Source organism: Ambystoma mexicanum, chromosome 2q, assembly GCF_040938575.1.
Source record: "Ambystoma mexicanum isolate Mex_15411 chromosome 2q, UKY_AmexF1_1, whole genome shotgun sequence".
In the NCBI taxonomy this organism is placed as follows: Eukaryota; Metazoa; Chordata; class Amphibia; order Caudata; family Ambystomatidae; genus Ambystoma; species Ambystoma mexicanum.
This window is the reverse complement of record NC_090924.1, coordinates 707244422-707263113: the sequence shown is the minus strand read 5'-3', so window position 1 is coordinate 707263113 and position 18692 is coordinate 707244422. Positions and strand designations below refer to the sequence as shown.

The 18692-nt window shown below is 44.5% G+C and overlaps 1 protein-coding gene across 4 annotated transcripts in view; it reads right to left on the bottom strand.

Moving 5' to 3' along the window:
* Nucleotides 1-18692, bottom strand: part of ACTR3B (actin related protein 3B) — a 932787-nt gene that overhangs the window by 387307 nt on the left and 526788 nt on the right. The gene's annotated exons all lie outside the window — the stretch shown is intronic.

Genomic DNA, 18692 nt, shown 5'->3' with positions numbered 1-18692 from the left:
ATTAGATGGCACAATGAAAACAAAGTGGTATGGTATGTGCACACTGCAACAGTGACGAGCCACGAGAGCGTTGATTTGGGAAGAATAATTGGCCACAATGCATGCATATGAGATTGTATTCGTAAATATGTTTCATGCATGTTAAAATACCCCTGTCACTCATGATCTGCACCCTCCCCTTCATAAGCATTCTGGCTATAATACTGATGTGATATGATATGTTACATGCTAAAGATATTTGTAACGCGCACCATCACCAACGGAGTTGGCCCCAGTCGCTCTGGCAAACCTGCAAACGAGAAGGTGGGATGGGTTAGTAGGGTGAAGAGGGAGTAGGATAGTGAGAGGAGTGGTGTTCTGTTGGCAGCCTCAACTCGGTATACACCGTGTGCTGAGCGTTTGGTGCGAGTATCGGAGCGATGTCAGTCCTCGTGTGCTGTTAGTACCGTTTAAGTGTTGTAGTGGTGTGGTGAAGTGCATGCGGCTTGTGGTTCGAGAGGTGGTTGTCTTTGTTTTTGAACGAGATAAGTATGTAGAAAGTTTTGAGCTTTTTTTGGTTAGTGGTTTATAAGCTTTGCAGCTTATCACAGTATGCCTGAATGCCTGGATTTCGGAAATCCTGTCAGGTGCGAAAGCGGCTAGACTTGAGAGTCCTGTACAGTGGGGGAGAGGCCCACGCCCAGCAGTGTAATTGAGTATATACGATATTTTATTTATATCGCGCTCCTACACAAGTGTTTCAGAGCGCGACAAGGCAAGGGAGGGGAACAAGGGAGAACAAAACAACGATTTTACTAGGCCCAGTGACATTCAGCACGTGCAAGTGCATGGGAAAGGGAAAAGGGGAAAAGTGCATGGAAGAGGGGAGAAGTGGAAAGTGCGGAACAGAAAACAAGCCGATAAATAATAAAGAAAAGAAAATAAGAGGTGGTACTGCAGCCAACAAGTGGCAAGTGCTGAGTGTAGCCGAAAGGGTATGTTGGATAAGTGCAGAAGAAAAGACAGGGCGTGTGGGACTGTATGGGTACAGATACAGACCAAAGTGCAAGGGGTGGCCCGGAGGTAGTGCAGGAGGGTGGCAGGGTGAGCAGGTACCTGGGCCCGAAGGACAGAGGGTGGCCAGGTGCACAGTCCCGATAAAAAATAAGAAACAGACCAGCAGGGGGAAGGGGGGCAAAGGCCGAAGCAAAGAGGAAGGTCTTGAGGTACTTCCGGAACCGGAGATTGTTCTCCTCAAGAATACTGGAGACTGGACAAACATTCTCGCCTTTAGCACTTATGGGGGGGAGGGGTGATTCACAAAGTTTGCAGATGGATCCTTCCCTCTGCTGCCTCCTTTTCATCCATTGGTATTCAGAATCTTTGCTGGCTTGCCTTGCAGTTAAATCGCAGTCGATCCAACAGCTTCAACACGCCACCCGACCTCATGACGTCACTATCAACCTCTGCATGATGCAGAAGCTGTATGCCCCTAATTGTGAGTTGGGTTTTAGCGCCAGTATAAAAAAAATGCTTTTAAGCAATAAACAATAGATATTTGCACAGGCGAGGTTTGATTTGCACTGGCGCAAAAGCCGCACTGCGCGCACAAGCTCCTGTAATACTGTGCCACAAGTCTGCCTCTCTATCAGGTGGGTGAGCAATGTGTTTGTTGGACGTGTGGGAAATATGTGGGATGGCTTGCTGTCAATCTTTCTCTGTGGGGGGGATCACCCAGAACAAGAACATTACTGTGTACCAAGGTTTGCATTTTGGACCTCGAAGTCCAGTCTTCCAAAATGGTCTCTTGGCAACGCAAGGGTTGAAAAAGATGAACTGACGTTGACAAGAACAAAGAGCAAGAAAAGAGCCCCAGGGGTGCCTGAAGGAAGAAGAACCCTGGCCAGGGGAACTGGGCAGATTAAGCAAACAACCAAGTTTTCAGATTCTTTTTGAAGGATTCTAAATTAGAAACATTTGTGCTATTTACGACCATCGGAAGAGCTTCGCGCGATATTGAGTGTAATTAACAGATAAAAAGTATAGATAGTGTTGATAAATATTTTCCTATCCACCCTCTCACCATAGTCAAGGCTCAAAAATGGACAATAAATGCAACTGCGAATTAACCAAATCTACTTTCCATATCTCAACGGGGGCCCCTTCGCCGCCTTACCAGATTTTCCCAGGCACGCACCTTTCAGGAAATGGCTCCACTGCTGCAGGGAATGCTGGGATTCAGTGGGGAGGGACTTATAGACAATTAAACTGGAGGGTCTTGCATTGTTGACACAACAGGTTGCGAGATAAGGAGGTCCACATCTCCAGTCTGCAAGGGGACACATGCTCACGCTTGGCTGCAGAATTCTACACCTAGGTGTGTGGGGCGACAGGGAACATGCAGAACAGGCCCTCTTAAGCACTTTTGGTGCCTAGGCCACAAACACCTTTGCCCCCCTCCTCCACTGAACCAAAGAAATGAGGGGTTCCAGAATGTCTGAGCGTGCCCCTCTCGTCTCAATCACAATGCATAGCTTGAAATTCTGCCTAGCAGCGATCACAATAAGCATGGGGAACTCACCTTCAGTCCTCTTACCCTCTTCTTTCTTGCGGAATAACAATGAAGAAGGACAACATTAGCAGTCCACGATGAGGGTACTTGTTTTCTAGCATAGGTACAGGAGACTATTATCAATAGCAGCCACGAGGAAGTCATACCTGCCATAGTATGCATGTAGGACACATGTTGCATGAAAAATGTGCACAAAACCCAGAATAGAGGACTCAGATGAGCTGCCTCACAGAATTCAAGTTCTCCAGCCTGAATACAGGAGACCAATTGGAAGCAAGGAGAAAGCTACACTAGTGAATGCAGATTTGAAACACCAGATAGTTGTCCTTAACCAGACAGACTGAGATAAGTAGAGGGACGTGGTGTTCAAGTAGTGTTGCCATTATAGAGGTGTCCAGTTAAAGTTTCGAAAACAAAAGGATCGAATGCCAAAGGTTAGAGTGCATTCGACCGAAAACAAAAGGATCGAATGTTTTTTTAAATGTATATATTTTTTTTTGCTCTAGTTCAGCTTAAAAAAGGTGTTTAAACCTTTTTTGTGTCAATAAGCAGACCTTGAAATATGCTCACCATATGCCTGTGATAGCTGGTATGCGCTCTTCTGTCTAGGTCTTCCACTTAAATGGGCTACCCAAAAATAAAGAGCCAGAAATTGGCTGAGCATGCAATCCTTTTCACAGAAAACAGCACAGTACTGCCAGTGATATGAGATGATTTCTCCAGGATCTCTGTATGGTCTGCTGGCAAAGCCAGGATAGAAGCATTGGCGCTTTGGATCCAAAGTCTTGAAATCGGGTACCTAACCACCTCTCCAGACTAACAGTTTATGCCCATCATTGGGGGAGACTACCCAGGCTTTACAACCCCCTGTCTGAAGGAACCAATTTCGAAACATTTATAATTATGATGCTATGTTATTTTTCTTTATAGCAGGTGGTTTTTATGTATCTGGGGCAGGTAAATGCAGGTTTATCAACTTCAGGCATAGCAAAGACTAGCTCAGCCTTGCTGGATTTTTTTTTAAATCTTGCATATGAGCACACTTGCCTGCAATGAGTGCTTAACACACTGGGCTATAGTCTGAACCATCGTAACACTCAAATTTATCAACGTGCATTTCAACTTTGGCTATTGCATGTTCAATATAATCCCCACAGACCGGGGAGAATGTTCCAGACGTGTTGCCATACTGAGGGCACAAACTATTTATACCACAGTGAACACAGAAAGCCTTACAGGGTTAGTTGATCAGATCATAAGGTACTTGTCAACAACAGTCAGGCAATAGGTTGAATTGAAGGTTAGACATACGTTAGGGAGAATTCTCAGAAATGTGCTAATTCCCTTTTACCTTTTCTTGTTGGAAAGGTCATTCTTGAGATTTACTCTGTGCACCAAACCAGGTTTGGTCCTTTTTGTCCGTTTTGTCTTTGGCGGGATTCATGAGAGAAACCCGCCTCTGGATCCACCGTGTCTGGCAGGGCAGGAAGCGTGGGAGGTGCCGAAAACTCCCTGTGCTTAGTCTCCTTGGTTACGGGAATGCACCCAAGAGTGATTGTCTGGCTGCTGTGTGATTGACAGCTAGGCTATGAATGAGAGAAACCTGCATAAAAGGCAAGGCTTTTTGCTTGGGAGGCAGAGTCGACCACTGGACGAAGGAATCTGAAGAAGAACTTGGAAGAGACGTCTGCTGCAACTCTTGACCCGTTGGTTTTCAAAGTGAAGCCCTGCTGCTGTGCTGAAGCTCCGAATTCGCCTCCACTAGAGAAGACCTGCAAAGGACGACTTCTCCCCTTGGGTTGGTGGGACCAACTGACCGCAAGACAAGCTCATCTGGAAATCCTCTCGGAGCTGGCTGTACTTCCATTGCTGCTGCAGGAACCGAAGTGCCAAGGGGAGGAACACCAGAATCGAGTAAGTGTCTTTAAGTCGGACCCGAGCTCCAGGAAGATCCTCCAGCCTCCCGGGAAGCAGGACTGACCAAGCCTGAGCCACCTCAACAGAGTGCTGGACCCCAGATGGAAGGAAAGTCCATAATGGTATCCGAGAACCACAGTGGTGCTATTTGCGAGAGGCGCAAGGAGCTGAAACCGCGAAGTGCCGCTGATCTGAAGTTTGCCCATTGCTGCCGCCGACCTTCAATTCATAGTGCAGGAATCCCCAGACATCCTCCTCCCTCTTGTTCCCTCGACTGAGGCCCAGTAACAAAAGGATCTGCAGACCTACACAGGAACAGAAACCAGCTGGAACCAAAGGTAATGTAAAACTAAGGGGACTCAGTTGAGACTTGTCTCCCTTGCTTTACAGAGTTGCTTGCAGCTTTGCCCCTCACAAGACTAGCATCTTGTGGATCTAAGTGATTCAACTTTTTCTACAAAAACGTCTAAGACATTGTGCAAGACTTTTATTTACCTGCAAGAAGTGCTTCAGCTCACCTAGACTTTTGGTCAATTAACATTTGCTGCCTGGCTCCCTGAAAGACTCTTCTTACCTCTGACTTTGTGCTTTACCTTTCCTCCAGGAAAGGGTTAATATACTTTGCATTGGGGTTCAAAAGTACTTACATTCTTCAGAATATTTGTTTAACCTTTGTTCTATTCCCAAACCCTTTTCTTTGACACCAAACTCAGTATTGCTCTAAATGTACCAGTGATATATTAAGGTCCACAGTATCCTATTTATTTAAGTCACCTCAGGGTGTCGGAAGAATCTGTGTACCATCCCAAATGGGTACTTGCTGATTTAGAGAAAATAAGAGTGTATTTTGAAGTGTATTTTTGTATTACTTATATATTGCTCCCTTCTGAAGAAGGCTTATTCAACTCATTGTTAAATAAATTAATAATTGTTTAATCAAGAAACCTTGGGTGTAAGAGTTTATTTGAATACTTGTCATCGTGATCCTCTGTATAAAACCCCTACTTCTCACATTGCCCCCTGCTTGAGGTAAGCCTGGCAGCTCAGCCACACTACCAACCAGTGTAGTACAGACTTATACCAAAGGTTGGGTTACCTATTGCCAGGAGGACAAGGTTGGTGTAGTCTCCCAAAGGGTACTGCATACAATCTTGCCTACAACATACATGGACTTACCGCTTTTTTCCCGCCCTCTGTTTGGCACAAAGGGCCTCATTGCAAGTCTAAATGAAAACAGGGGAATGCATTCCCTGCGCTGAGCCAAAGCGTAATTTGGGGGGGGATGTGCTGCAAGACCTCCCTATATCCTATGCCCTTAAGTTCAGGGCACAGGACCGATTTACCTGCACTATGAGCACCAGAGTGTGCAAAATATCAGAGAACATCTACCTGCAAGTTTCAAACTGAGTTAATTTATTGAGTTTTTCCACAAAAAGGTGCCAGTTTAGTAACAAGCATTTGAACACTTTTTCAAGGCATGAATGTGCACACTGGTGGTTCGATCATTGAGTTATTTACTCCTTGGTCACTCATTGACCCGCAGCTTTCCTGCCCAACAACCACTTGGTAAGGAGTTTAGGGCCTGTTTGGTGTCTTTTTGGAGGGATCTCTGTGTGTCTTTACTGTGATTTCCAGTCTGTATTATGATCGGGACTGCTCCTAGAGTGCACTGTTTGTGGTCTATTCCTTTGTTTCTGGCCTTTTTCCTTTCCCCTTGTATCCCCATATCAATGGGCTGAGGCAGTCAGGTGCCCCTGGCCTTTTATTAGCAGCCTCACTTACTGCTCTCCCCTGCTTTCCTGCTTGTAATTCATAGCCATCCTGCACAACAACCACTTGGTAACGAGTTTAGGGCCTGTTTGTTTCGGGCCTTTTTCCTTTCCCTCTCCCACTCTTAATTTCTTAAGCATTGCTTCAAGGGCAGCCACTCCCTGGGCAGCCAGGCAAAGGGCAGTGGCAAAGGGTGCATCCTGTTAGCCTCTTCGCCTTGCACCCCAGTCCTGTCCATAGTGTCACCATCTTTTAGGGCAGATAAACTCATTATACAGGTAAGGTGAATCTATGCTTACATTTTCCTCTGCATTCCTAGCGCATAATTTGACTGAATGTACTAAGTGCATCTGTACCAGTAAATCTGTTTGGATCCTGATTTCTATGCCTCAACACCGTATCACACAGCTAAATTAAATCATCATGCTAGCCACACATATATATGGCTAATTACACGGAAGCTAACATCTGGTGCAAAAAAACAGGTCTAACTCACTATGTTATTCCTGACACATAACATGTTTAGACTCAATTGTGTTTGTGTATGCACATTGCAACTGTTTATCTTGTAATATATGCCCCTGAACACCCAGACTAAGTTGTATGAATCATTGTGTTCATCTACACAACAATTCTAATTTGTATAGTTAATTATACTGCTGAACCCATAACCCATAGCTAGACTGGGAACCAAGCTGACCCATGGAACCTCCTCTGCTCTGCACCTTTAATCTCAGTGAAATCTACCATCAAGAGCCAAGAAGTGACAACACCCTCACTCCCACTCTCCACCCCCTCATCCCTCAACGAAGTCCTCACTACTAAAATGTTGCATCCTTACACTCCAACAGACAAGCCTCCGAGGTCTAGTGTACTTAACAGATGCAGACCCTATCCATCTTCTATCAACAATCATGCTGTTCATTTTTGCACTCTACAATCCTGGGACAATCCATATGACTAACCTTCCCAGTCAGTAACAACTATAAACAGTATGCAGATGTTCATATTGATACACAGGTAACAGGTACTTCCGAATTGCATCCATCAACACCAAAGGTTTCTGCATCTGCCTTCCTGCTATCCGACTGTTAGAGAGAATTTTCATTTCTGTGCTAATTCCTTTGAGCCTTAGAGACCCCCAGCTCTTTTTCTGGATTTAGGAATTTTTAATTTTAAAACTTCTGAGGGACTGTTAAATCAGATCCCCTATGTACTAAACAAGAGAGATGTGCCCAACAGTATTTGTAGGTCATATAGCTTATAGATGAAAACCAATGTTAAAAACTGCCATAGCAAGGGTTGCAAAATATTGCTGGTGGACTCAGCAAACAGTTTAATTGACTTGCAATAGGAGATCCATCCTGGTGAGGATTAGATCCTCCTGTCCCTTAGCCTGGGTGGGAGGAGTGTTAGGGAGAATTCTCATTTCTGTGCTAATTTCCTTCAACGTTAGAGACCCCAGCTTCTTTACAGGGCTTAGGACATTTTAATTTTAACCCTGGAGTGAGTGAGACCTTTTTGGCACACTCTGATGTGTTTTTACCTGATTTGGATTTTGTGTTTTCACTGTTTTTGGAATCTGGCAAACTTCATCTGCTTTTTGTATGGTGACACACAGCACCTTCAGTGCAGTGTCACAGAGAAATCCTTTTAGATTTATTATAAGATTTAACTACATTTTCTTGACTTTACTTACCTTTTCTCTTTGTGGGTCCAGCACACACCATTTTATGTGGAGTGCTGGGGGGTTACCTAGTAGCCCCTTATCCTGCTCTCTCTTGTAACATTTTTATGCTACCGTCAATACTTTAAATGGCTGGTGGCAGTGGTTTATTTTTTCCTACCATTGTGCTTTTCTACTACAAGCTGAACCCTCAGCTCCAGTACAGCACCTATGGGTGACAATTTTTATCAAAATGGCCCATGTTTTTTTTTTGTCGCCATTTTCTGTTTGTGAGGTCTTTCTTGGGTTTTACTCTGTGTGTTGAGACAGATTTGAGCCATTTTTTTGCCTTTGGGGGGCTTCAGCCCTGAAGCCCACCCCTGGCTCCAGTGTGCCTGGAAGGACATGATGTGAGGGAGGGTCCCGAAACCCCCCTGTTCTTTGTTGCTAGGAATGCCTAACTGCAACTAGTCCTGATTGGCTGGCTGGCTGTATAATTGACAGCCTAGGTTGTGCATGAATGGAAGAAACCTGCTTAACAGGCGAGGGTTTTGGGTCTACAGGAAGAGTAGACCACTGGGAGAAAAACCTGATGAATAAACCATGAACGAAGCTTGTTGCAACCTCCTAGATCTTTGAACTGCCCAGTGAAGCCCTGCTGCTGTGCTGAACTCCTTGTTCACCTCGACAGAGAAGCTCCGGACAGAACAACTTCTCCCCTTGGGTTAGTGGGACCAACTAACGTCGAGATGAACTCCACTAGACCATCATACCTGACTTGGTGTGCCTCTCCATTGTTTCGGAAGCCCAATGCCAGGGGTCAAGTGTCCATAGTTAAGTGCAACATCTGCCTCCAAACAAATCTGGCTAGAAGCTCCAGGAGACTCCTAAGGACCCACCAGAAGCAGGATCTCCAGATCCAGAGTCCTCACATCAGAGTGCAGGACCGAGGGAGCAAAGAGAGTCCAACCGGTGTCCAAGATCTGCAACAGTGCTGTTTGATAAGCACTGATACTGTGAAGTGCCGCTGAACTGAAAACAGCCCGTAGCTGCTGACGGCAGCAGGAGCCCTCCAGGCGTCCTTCCTCATGTCCCCACGACTGAAGCTCAGGAACAAGGATCTGTACCGCTGTAGCAAGACAGAATCCAGCTCGACCACTCACCTTCAAACCAGAGTTTTTGTTTAAGCTTACCATTTTTGCCTTTTAGCCACGCTCTTCTCAGTTGGGCGTTGTATTGGCTAACCTTTTAGAGTTGATTTTAACTCTCTTTTCACAGACTTAACAGCTTGTGACCCTACACATGATTGTTTCTAAAACTCTCTAACTTTGTGCAAGACTTTGATCTAAGAAGTGCATCAGATCCATAGACTGTGTCCCAAATGACTTTGGCTGTCCTGGCTCCCTGCAGACTCTTCTAGTCCATTGACTTTGATACTGTTTGTCCCTTGGTGTAGTAGGTTGGTGTATACTATTACTGCTGGGAAAGGCTTATCTAGATTTCATTGGAAGATTTAGTTGTCCTCACATATACTGAGAAACTGTCTAACTTTTTTTTCCTTCTCTAACCTTTCCTTTCTGAAGCCTCAGTATAGTATAGTATACAAAGTATACTAGTGCGATATATAAATGCCATTACTGTCCTTATAATTGAAGTCACCTTATGGTGTAGGAATTGTGTAAGAAGCATATGCAAAGATTATCCACTAACTTGTTTTGATTCTGGAAAGTAATTTTAAAATATATTTACATTGTTACAACGAAGGGCCTTTTTAAAGAACGCTTATTTAAAAATGGATGTTAATTATTAAATAAATAACTATTTATAACTGAAACCTTGAGTGTAAGTGTTACTTGGCTACTTGTATTTATGGATTTCATTAGTACAGCTCTACAGCCCACATTTACCCCTGGCTGCTCAGTCACACTACTAACTTGTGTAGTATAGACCTATACCAAAATGTGAGTTACCTAATCCCAAGCAGATAAGTGTTGTGTAGTCTCACACAGTGTGACTGCACCAATTCTTAACTAACACCGACAAACACACCCTGCTCTCCTTTCTTACAGAGCTATGCGCAGCGAGGCCAACATTATTGACCGAAGTGTGCTATATAAGAGCACTTTATTTTACATTACATTGAATTGAACGCTGCATATTCACAGTTCATATATAGTTGTTTGTTCTGTTGTTTATGACTACGAACATGAAAAGCTGGTCGTTAGCTTGTTAAGAAGCTCACATAACCCTTGTGAAGTTTTGTATTTTGGACCTTCATGTCAAGAAATTAGTTACCGGTCTCTATGTAGCAGACCTGTCTCTCAGCAGACAGTATGGTATAGCGCCATGGCACTAAGGGAAATGCGCTCTTGTGCTTTCTAATTGCCCTCCTGTGCAACAATTTCCAGAGTCTGCATTATGAGTATTGGGGTGCAAAAAAAAAGTAGCGACAATGATGGTACTGCCACTTTTGCCACACTGCCATATTATGAGGTTTGGGGTAATGTTGAAAACAAGCCTTGCGTGGCTGTTTGTCCGTCACATTGCCTCCAATAAATGGAGGTTTTACTGCTGACAGACAGAATTACTAAATGCAGTAAATGTTCCGAAACCCCAATCGACTCCAATGGCATTCCAAAATGCAGACTAACATCTCCACTGTAGCACTCGCAATTTGTTGGATTTTTGGTCAGTGTTTTCTGAATGTGATATAGTTTGGCTCACAAAAATAACCCTGGAACAAGAGTGAGAAAACAATGTAAATGAGGCACAGTATACAGTTAATGAGTCAGGCTATCCAGTAATTACAAAATCTAGTACAAAAGTGAAGAATACAACTATTTCTGGATACAAAACAAGTCCAAAGTCTGAATTTTGAACAGAATATGCCCAGTCTTGTGCTGCACTAGATGTGGAGCTACATTGCTGCCCTAAATAAACATTGCATCTCAAGTATGTGCCTGGAAAGAGAATTGATTCGGTAACAGGCCATTGTGTTTAAAGTATAATTGTAGAACTTGTGTTGGTTAACACCATGTCAGTGTTTTCCTATGTACCCCTTTGAGACCTCAAAGCAATCATCATGGTTGGGTATGAAAGCTTCGGTTGCTACTACACAAGCCACTCCAGCAACACAAATACAATCCACCATTATCACAAAAAAGAACAATTAAATGTAATTTCTATTCAAATGCTATTGCTTGGTTTCCCTGCCTCAAAACTAATCAACGTAGAAACTAACAAAAAGTTCCTCCTTTAAGGAGAATGGCCCCCTTCTCCTTCTTCTTGGGTAATGTTCAAAAGATTGTTCTCTTAAATCAAATTTACCAGGGGGAATGAGTCCCATCCCCTGGCTTGTGGGTTTCACCCAGTCCTTCCACAACGTTACCTCCAGGAAAATGGCTCCCTTCTCCAGGTTCAGCTCCTTTTACTCTTCAATAGAGCGAGAGGGGCTGACCCCTTCCCCTGGTATGATTTGGAAAACTTCACAACAATGCCAGGGGGTATGACTCCCTTCCCCTGGCTTCTTGATCTCCTCCCTTAGTTCAGGACTAAGAGAATGCCTCCCATCTCTTGGTATGCTTTTGGCACAATTCAAAACGGGGCCAGGCGGAATGACTCTCTTCCCTTGGTGTTTTTTGGCTTAAGTCTCAGTTCAGGACCAAGGAAATGCCTCCCTTCTCTTGGTATGTTTTGGCACAGTTCATCACAAATCCAGGTGGAATGATTCTCTTCCCCTGGTGTCTCCAGTTCAAGACTCAGTTCAGGACCAATAGAATTTATTTATTTATTTATTTATTCGCATTTGTTAAGCGCACAGAATCAGCCCTGAGGCATCGTGGCGCTGGTTACAGAATAGCGCTGGTTACAGGGAAAGCGCGTCTTAGTTACAGCATACAGAGGCATACATGCATACAGTTTGGGCAGTAGCAATAGTTAGCAGTGTGTGCCTGAATGGCAGTAGGTAGAGGAATTCTAGTTAAAGAGAGAGGTTTTGAGTTTTTTTCTAAACGCTGTGAGGGAGCCTTCTGCTCTTAGAGCGTGGGGGAGATTATTCCAAAGTTTTGGTGCTATGTAGGGGAAACCCAGCCCCCCGGCTGTAATCTTGTGGATGCGTGGTACAGTGAGTTGGTTAGTGTAGCAGAGTCTGGTAGGTCTGGATGAGGTCTGTCTGAGAATGGTGTCTGAGAGATATGATGGTGCAGTGTGGTGGATACATTTGTGGGTAGTAGTCAGTACCTTGAAGGTGATGCGTTCTTTGACAGGGAGCCAGTGAACTGATTGCCTTGCCAGTGAGATGTGGTCCCTTTTGGAGATGTTTAATGCTGCTCTTAGAGCGTTATTTTGGGTGACCTGGAGTTTGTTTAGGTTTTTTTCAGAGGTGCCGGCTAGAAGTGCATTGCAATAGTCAAGTTTAGCGCCTATGGTAGCTCTTGCTATTGAAAGGCAGTTTTCTTTGGAAAGGAATGGTTTAATGGCGTTGATGAGTTTAGTGCTTAGTGCAGATGCGGAGACAATGGCACTAACTTGTTTGTCCATGGACAGGGTTGCATCAATGTAGACCCCTAGCGTTTTCACAGAGGATAGGACTGGGATAGTGCAGTTGTCGATGTTGAAATTGGCATAGCAGCTGTCTAGCCTGGCCAGTGTGGATTTTTGGCCGAGGATAAGGATTTCAGTCTTATCCCCGTTAAGACATAGGCCGTTAGTGGCCATCCAGGCTTGAATGGTGGCATATATGAGTTTTAGAGCTAGGGCGTCTTTGTGGTATGAGCCTGATAGAGGGAGGAGCACTTGGGTGTCGTCGGCGTAGTTGGTGTAGGCAATCCCAAGTGCATCAAGTTTCTCGAATAGGGGCTTAGTGAATAGATTGTAAAGCGTAGGTGCTGTACAGGAGCCTTGAGGGACACCGCAGTGTATTATGGATGGTGTTGCGCTCGAAATGTTTGAAAAGACTTTCATGGCCCTCCCTTCAAGAAATGAGGTTATCCAGGAGGTGGCTTGGTCAGAGAAATGTGCGGAGTGGGAGAGGTGTGAGGTGAGGGTCTTGTGGTCCACTAGGTCGAATGCCGCAGAGAGGTCGAGGAGAAGTAAAAGGGCGGGTTTACCTTTGTCCAATATCTTGGTTATTTGGTTTTTTAGGTCCAGCAAAGCAGTCTCTGTTCCATGACCTTTGCGGAAGCCTGACTGTCTGGTGCCTAGGATGGAGTTAGATTCGAGGTATAGTTGGATTTGGCTGTGTGCCACTTTATCTAGAATCTTGAGAAGGAAGGGGACAGTTGTTATAGGTCTGTAATTGTTAGGCATCGTGGGGTCGAGAGTGGGCTTTTTTAGAAGTGGGCGCACCCAGGCTTCTTTAAGACTGTCTGGGACAGAGCAGGACTTGAATGAGGCATGAATGCCTCCCTTCTCTTGGTTTGCTTTTGGCACAGTTAAAAATGGGGCCAAGGGGAATGAATCCCTTCCCTTGGTGTTTTTGGCTTAAGTCTCAGTTCAGGACTAAGAGAATGCCCCCCTTATCTTGGTATGCTTTTGGCATCGTTCAAAATGGGGCCAGGGGGAATGACTCCCTTCCCTTGGTGTTTTTGGCTTAAGTCTCAGTTCAGGAGCAAGAGACTGCTTCCCTTCTCTTTATATGCTTTGGCACAGTTCAACACAAGACCAAGGGGAATGACTCCCTTCCATTAATGTCTTTATCAGAACTCCGGATTTGGTAGCATACTTGATATATTTCTTACTCAGTACTTTCAACTTCATTCACACTTTATCACTTTGACTGGTTCTCAACAAAGTCCCAGATCTTGTCAGGGTCTCAGACTCTTCTCTGATGATCAGTGGTTTTCCTTCTCCCACTGTAACAAGGATGAGTTCCTCTGATGCTTTCCATTTCTAGTTTGGGGCCTGAGACCCTTCTCTGGCATTCAGTGGTTTTATGAGCTCCACTGGGACGAGGAAGCTTTCCCTGGATGCTTCCCGCTTCAGTGGTTCACTTTGTGTCCCCACCGGTCTCCTATGCCCCCTTTTACTTTCACGTGGGTTAGGCACTGCTTCGGTTCTTCCAGGGATGGGTCTTCTGCTCTGCTGCTTCCAGGCGCCTTCTTCTTCGGTCGGCGGGCTACACAGTTTTCTTGCGCATCTCTTACCATTGCAGTTTGGTGTCTGTGTGCAGGGACGTCATTTCTCCAAAATGCCTGGGGTAGTGGGAGTGACATCACATGACCCTTGACCTCTGATGACATCACAGGAAGTGATATAATTTGACCCCACCCTGAAGTGACATCAGGGGAAGCAATGGAACCTCTGCCCAACCTTTCCCCCCTTGAAAAATCAGGAAGTGGCATCACAAAGCATTGTTCCTAATTAGTATTACGATAAATCTGGTTATGATATCACCCATTTAAAACATTTCATAAAGCATAGCAAGACCACAATTCCATTCTACGTATTACATCATAAAACTTCGAATAAAAATTTGATGCAGAGACATACCATATATCATGTTGGCTGTAGCTTTATAGGGAGCCCAAGACAATGCTCATCATGTGAAACCAACCAAACGCTTTACCACTTCCTTCCAGACATAGTCGGCTGCCCCTGAGATCACAAGGTGGTTTGCCCCATATAACAAAGACCAAAATTGGTCACCCTGGATGTGTCACAATTAGAGACAAAGCTTGGATATGCCCTACGATATGTATGGTTGAGGGAGGTTCATTGGGTCAGTATATGGAGGCTAGATTCAATACTGTAATGCGATATACACTTCATACACGAATGAATCACCATATGTATCGTTAATATCAGTTTGTATAGGGGCAAATTACCAAATTACTGTGAATGCAAGCAGACGTCCAAGGCCAAATGATAATGATGTGTTATAAAGCAGTTACGCTTAAGCGCTTTGTATAGAACAAATATACATACAATATCACGGTACTCATTTATAGACCTCAGAAATATGAAAGGCTAAATCGGCCTTGCTGGGATTCTAACCTGCAACCTGAAGTTCACACACACACATCACAGCAGTGAGCGCTGAACCCACTGAGCTATATTACCAGCTCTAGCTAACTTACCGGTTATAGTAAAATTAGCAATTACATGTCTGAATGTTGTCAAAGTCAGAAAGCAAATTACACTCTCTAGTGGGCACCAATAAACTGGTAACTGAGATTTAACAGCAGGCCATTTCATCTGCAGGTCTGGTGCAAAGTTGGCCACATGTGAAGCCTGTGTGGATCTACTTTTCAGGCTTCAGAGGTTTGCAAACTACATACCATTGGGAGGGTTCATAACTGTGTATTAAAGAATTTAGAGTAGCGCAGGGAAAGCAGCGCACTCACACGGCATCTCATACTCTGGGCCACTCATTACCTCATACATGTAAACAAACATCCTGAACAGCATGCCAGTGAGATAGGAAAGATAGACACATCAAAACAAAGCATTAATCGTAGAACAATGAAATCAAGGGCACTTGATGTGCTATTATCAAACATTTCTACACTGTACGCAAGCTTATAGGACACCAAGATGGAATGTCTTGTAATGATCATAACATAGACAACGGCAAAACAAAACATGCTATAACTGCAACTTGCGAAAAAAAAGCAAAATACATATAGTTTTTGTCTGCATTGTGAATTTGAGTTGTTTAAGAAAAGACTAAATCAGACTAAATCAGTGACTAACCCCCTGAAGTGTGCCTAAAATAAACCTTTAATGAAGAATTCCAGAAAGACTATTTATTATTCCTATTTTTTCTTATTTGGGGTCACTGCTCAAAGTGTTACATTTGTGAAACGCCAGTTTTTTTTAAGAGCCCTGAACCAGAAAGCCAGCCACTCCAGAAATAAAGAGAAATAAAGAGCCAAATGGTGCTGGCCAAAAGTATTTTTTTAGGCTTAGCCAGGGAGACCACAGGGGTAGCAAGGGAGACCTCAGGGTCGCAGTTGAGACCCCCTAGCATCCTCCAAATAACGTCCCTGTTTCTGAGTCGGTCCATTTGGTCAAGGCAACGCCACCACTCTTCTTTCCAGGTTGGGCAGAGTGGTCCACTCCTACAGAGTCCCGGGTCAACTCTCTCAGCCTCTCGCCACTGTTGCTGCTCTAGATGCTTCTGTCGGGATTCAAATCTGCCGGATTTCTCGCTCCTCGAAGACAACGTTGAGTTTCTTTTTTGTAGGACTGGTCCCGCATGCGCTTATTATCAACACCTGCAGTGCACAATCGTGTGATGCCTTTCATGATTTCTGGTGAGCCACCTCGTGGCATTACTTGAAGGTGTAATCTTCATGCTTCTGATGTTCTTCCTCATCCAAGTCCTTCGTACCTGATGGGTTTCATAACTATGACAATAATACATTTGTGTGCTCTCTAAGGAAGGATTGGAGGTGGAGTGTAGGACTAGGGAATGTGTGGAGGTGATGGGATTTCCAGGGCTGCACCCCAGGTGGTCGTCCTTCTCCCCAGAGGGGGAGTTCCTCCCCATTAGGTCCTCCTGCATTAAACCAATGGGGGCTATTGGGTAGCACCCTCCCCTCCCTAGCCTCATGACAAGGGGCTCTCTCTTGGGGAGAAGTGACGACACTGTGAATCGTCACATACCCTTCCCCTAATGCTGCTGGCTTCCCCATCTGCCTCTAAGGGAAATCAGGAAAGGAAATTGACATTTCCCTGTTTTTTGCCCTTTCTGTGTTGGACATGAAAACAGCAAGCCTGGAGATCAAGGAACCAGCGCAAAATCCTAGGTTTTGTTTCTTTCCATAGGCTGAGCCAGGTGAGTGGTGCGCGGGCGGTTGCCAATATGAATTTCCTCCCTGTCAGTTAATATGTTAAATAACCCACTGCCCATTTGATTTTTAGGGCCTCGAATTCGATGGTGGCATCATTCTTTCCCTTGGGAAGAGCTTTCCTACTGATCTATAAAAATTGATGTTCAATCCCCTCTTGGTATAAAACGGCCCCTATCCCTACCTTGGCAGCATCCAATAACAGGATGAACTCTTTATTGAAATTGGGGACTTTCAGGACAGGCTCACTATACAAGATGTGTTTCAATGTATCAAAGCTAGCCTGATCTTCTTTCTGCCACTGGAGTTTTTGAGGCTCTAAATTTTTCTGTTTATCAGTGAGGCAAGATGTTATGGCCGAGTAGAAAGGCATAAACCTTTGGTAATACCCGGCAAGCCCAAAAAGCCCTGTAGGTAACTTTTGGTCTTCGTGGAGGTTTTCCCTGTACAGTCCTGTCTTTTTCCAATTGGGGTTCCAATGGGGATAGCCCATTACCCATGAAAAAGCCTAAATACTTTACTGCTGACTGGGCTAAATTGCACTTTTTGGGATCAGTGGTAAGGATGGCTTGCCACAAAGCACAGGTGATCTCATAAAGTGAAACATGCGCTCCCTCAAGTTTTGCAATGATTTATTATATTGTCCAGATATGAGCCACAGAAATGGGAAAATGGTGGCAGTATCTGGTCCATTAGCCACTAGAAGGTTGCTGGGGCTCTATGAAGTCAGAAGGGAAGGATTTTAAAATGAAATAATCATCTGAGGGTGGGGTAGGCCATCTTTTATTTATCTGAGGGGTTCAGTGGCACCTTCCAATAGCCCTTGGTTGAATCAATCGTGGAGATGTAGACAGCTGATCATAGTCGATCATTGAGGTTGTCAATCCGAGGCAACAGATAATTGTCAAACTGGGACATGGCATTCAACTTGCAGAAGTCTATACAAAACCTCCACGAGTGATCAGACTTAGCCACAAGGACTATTGGAGATGACCACAGACTCTGTGACAGTTCACTTGTGTCAGCTTCTAACATTTTCTCTACCTCCTGGAGAACCTTGCTTCTGGAATTCAATAAGGCCTCAGATTAATTTCTTTGCCTGGGGGTGTGCAAATTTAGTGTTTAACACCTTTCATTCACCCGGGTTCATTACTCAATGCATCTGGGAACTGATCCAGTAAGTCCTGGATGCCGTGTTCTTGTCACTCGGGGAGATCAGACAGAGGGAACCAGACTATACTCAGTCTTTTCCTCTGATAATAAGGTGGCCATTAGGACAGAGGAAGATTCTACCAGGCCCTCCTTCCACTCCTTTCGGAGTTTGATGTGGTATATCTGAGTCGTACGTTTTCTGTCTGGTTGAGCTAACTTATAATAATAAGGAGCTGTTTTTTCAAAGACTTCATATGGTCCATACCACTGCGAAAGCATTTTGTGCTCTGAGGTGGGTAAGTGAACCAAGACGTTCTGCCCAGTAGAAAAGGATTTTGATATTGTTTTTCTATCATAATGACCATTTTTGGCTTTCTTGGGCCTGTTCCAGATGTTTTTGGACTGGGTCCCGCACGATAGACATGTGCTCTTTATGCCTTTGGGCTGTTTGGGACATAGGTATGTCTGCCTCTTCCCTTTCCTCCCAGTCTCCTGGAGCATGTCTAATACATCTCTGGAGTCGCGTCCATTACAGAGCTCAAAAACAGAAAAACCTAAAGAGGCCTGGGGTACAAAAGGGGCCCACGGGATCATTGTGTCTCAGTTTCATCCTTCAACTTCCACTAGCTTTTCAAAAAGTTTTGCAAGGTTTTATTAAAATGTTCCACTAAGCAGTCTATCTGAGGATGGCACACAGAGGTGTGTAGGGTCTTTACCTGAAGGATCTCCTTTACCCCCACCATCAACCTAGAGATAAAGGTACTCCTTTATTTTTGGGAAACCTAACCATGACAGAAAAAGAATGAGGTGTTTAAGAATCTGCTGTGATGTATTATTTCTCAAT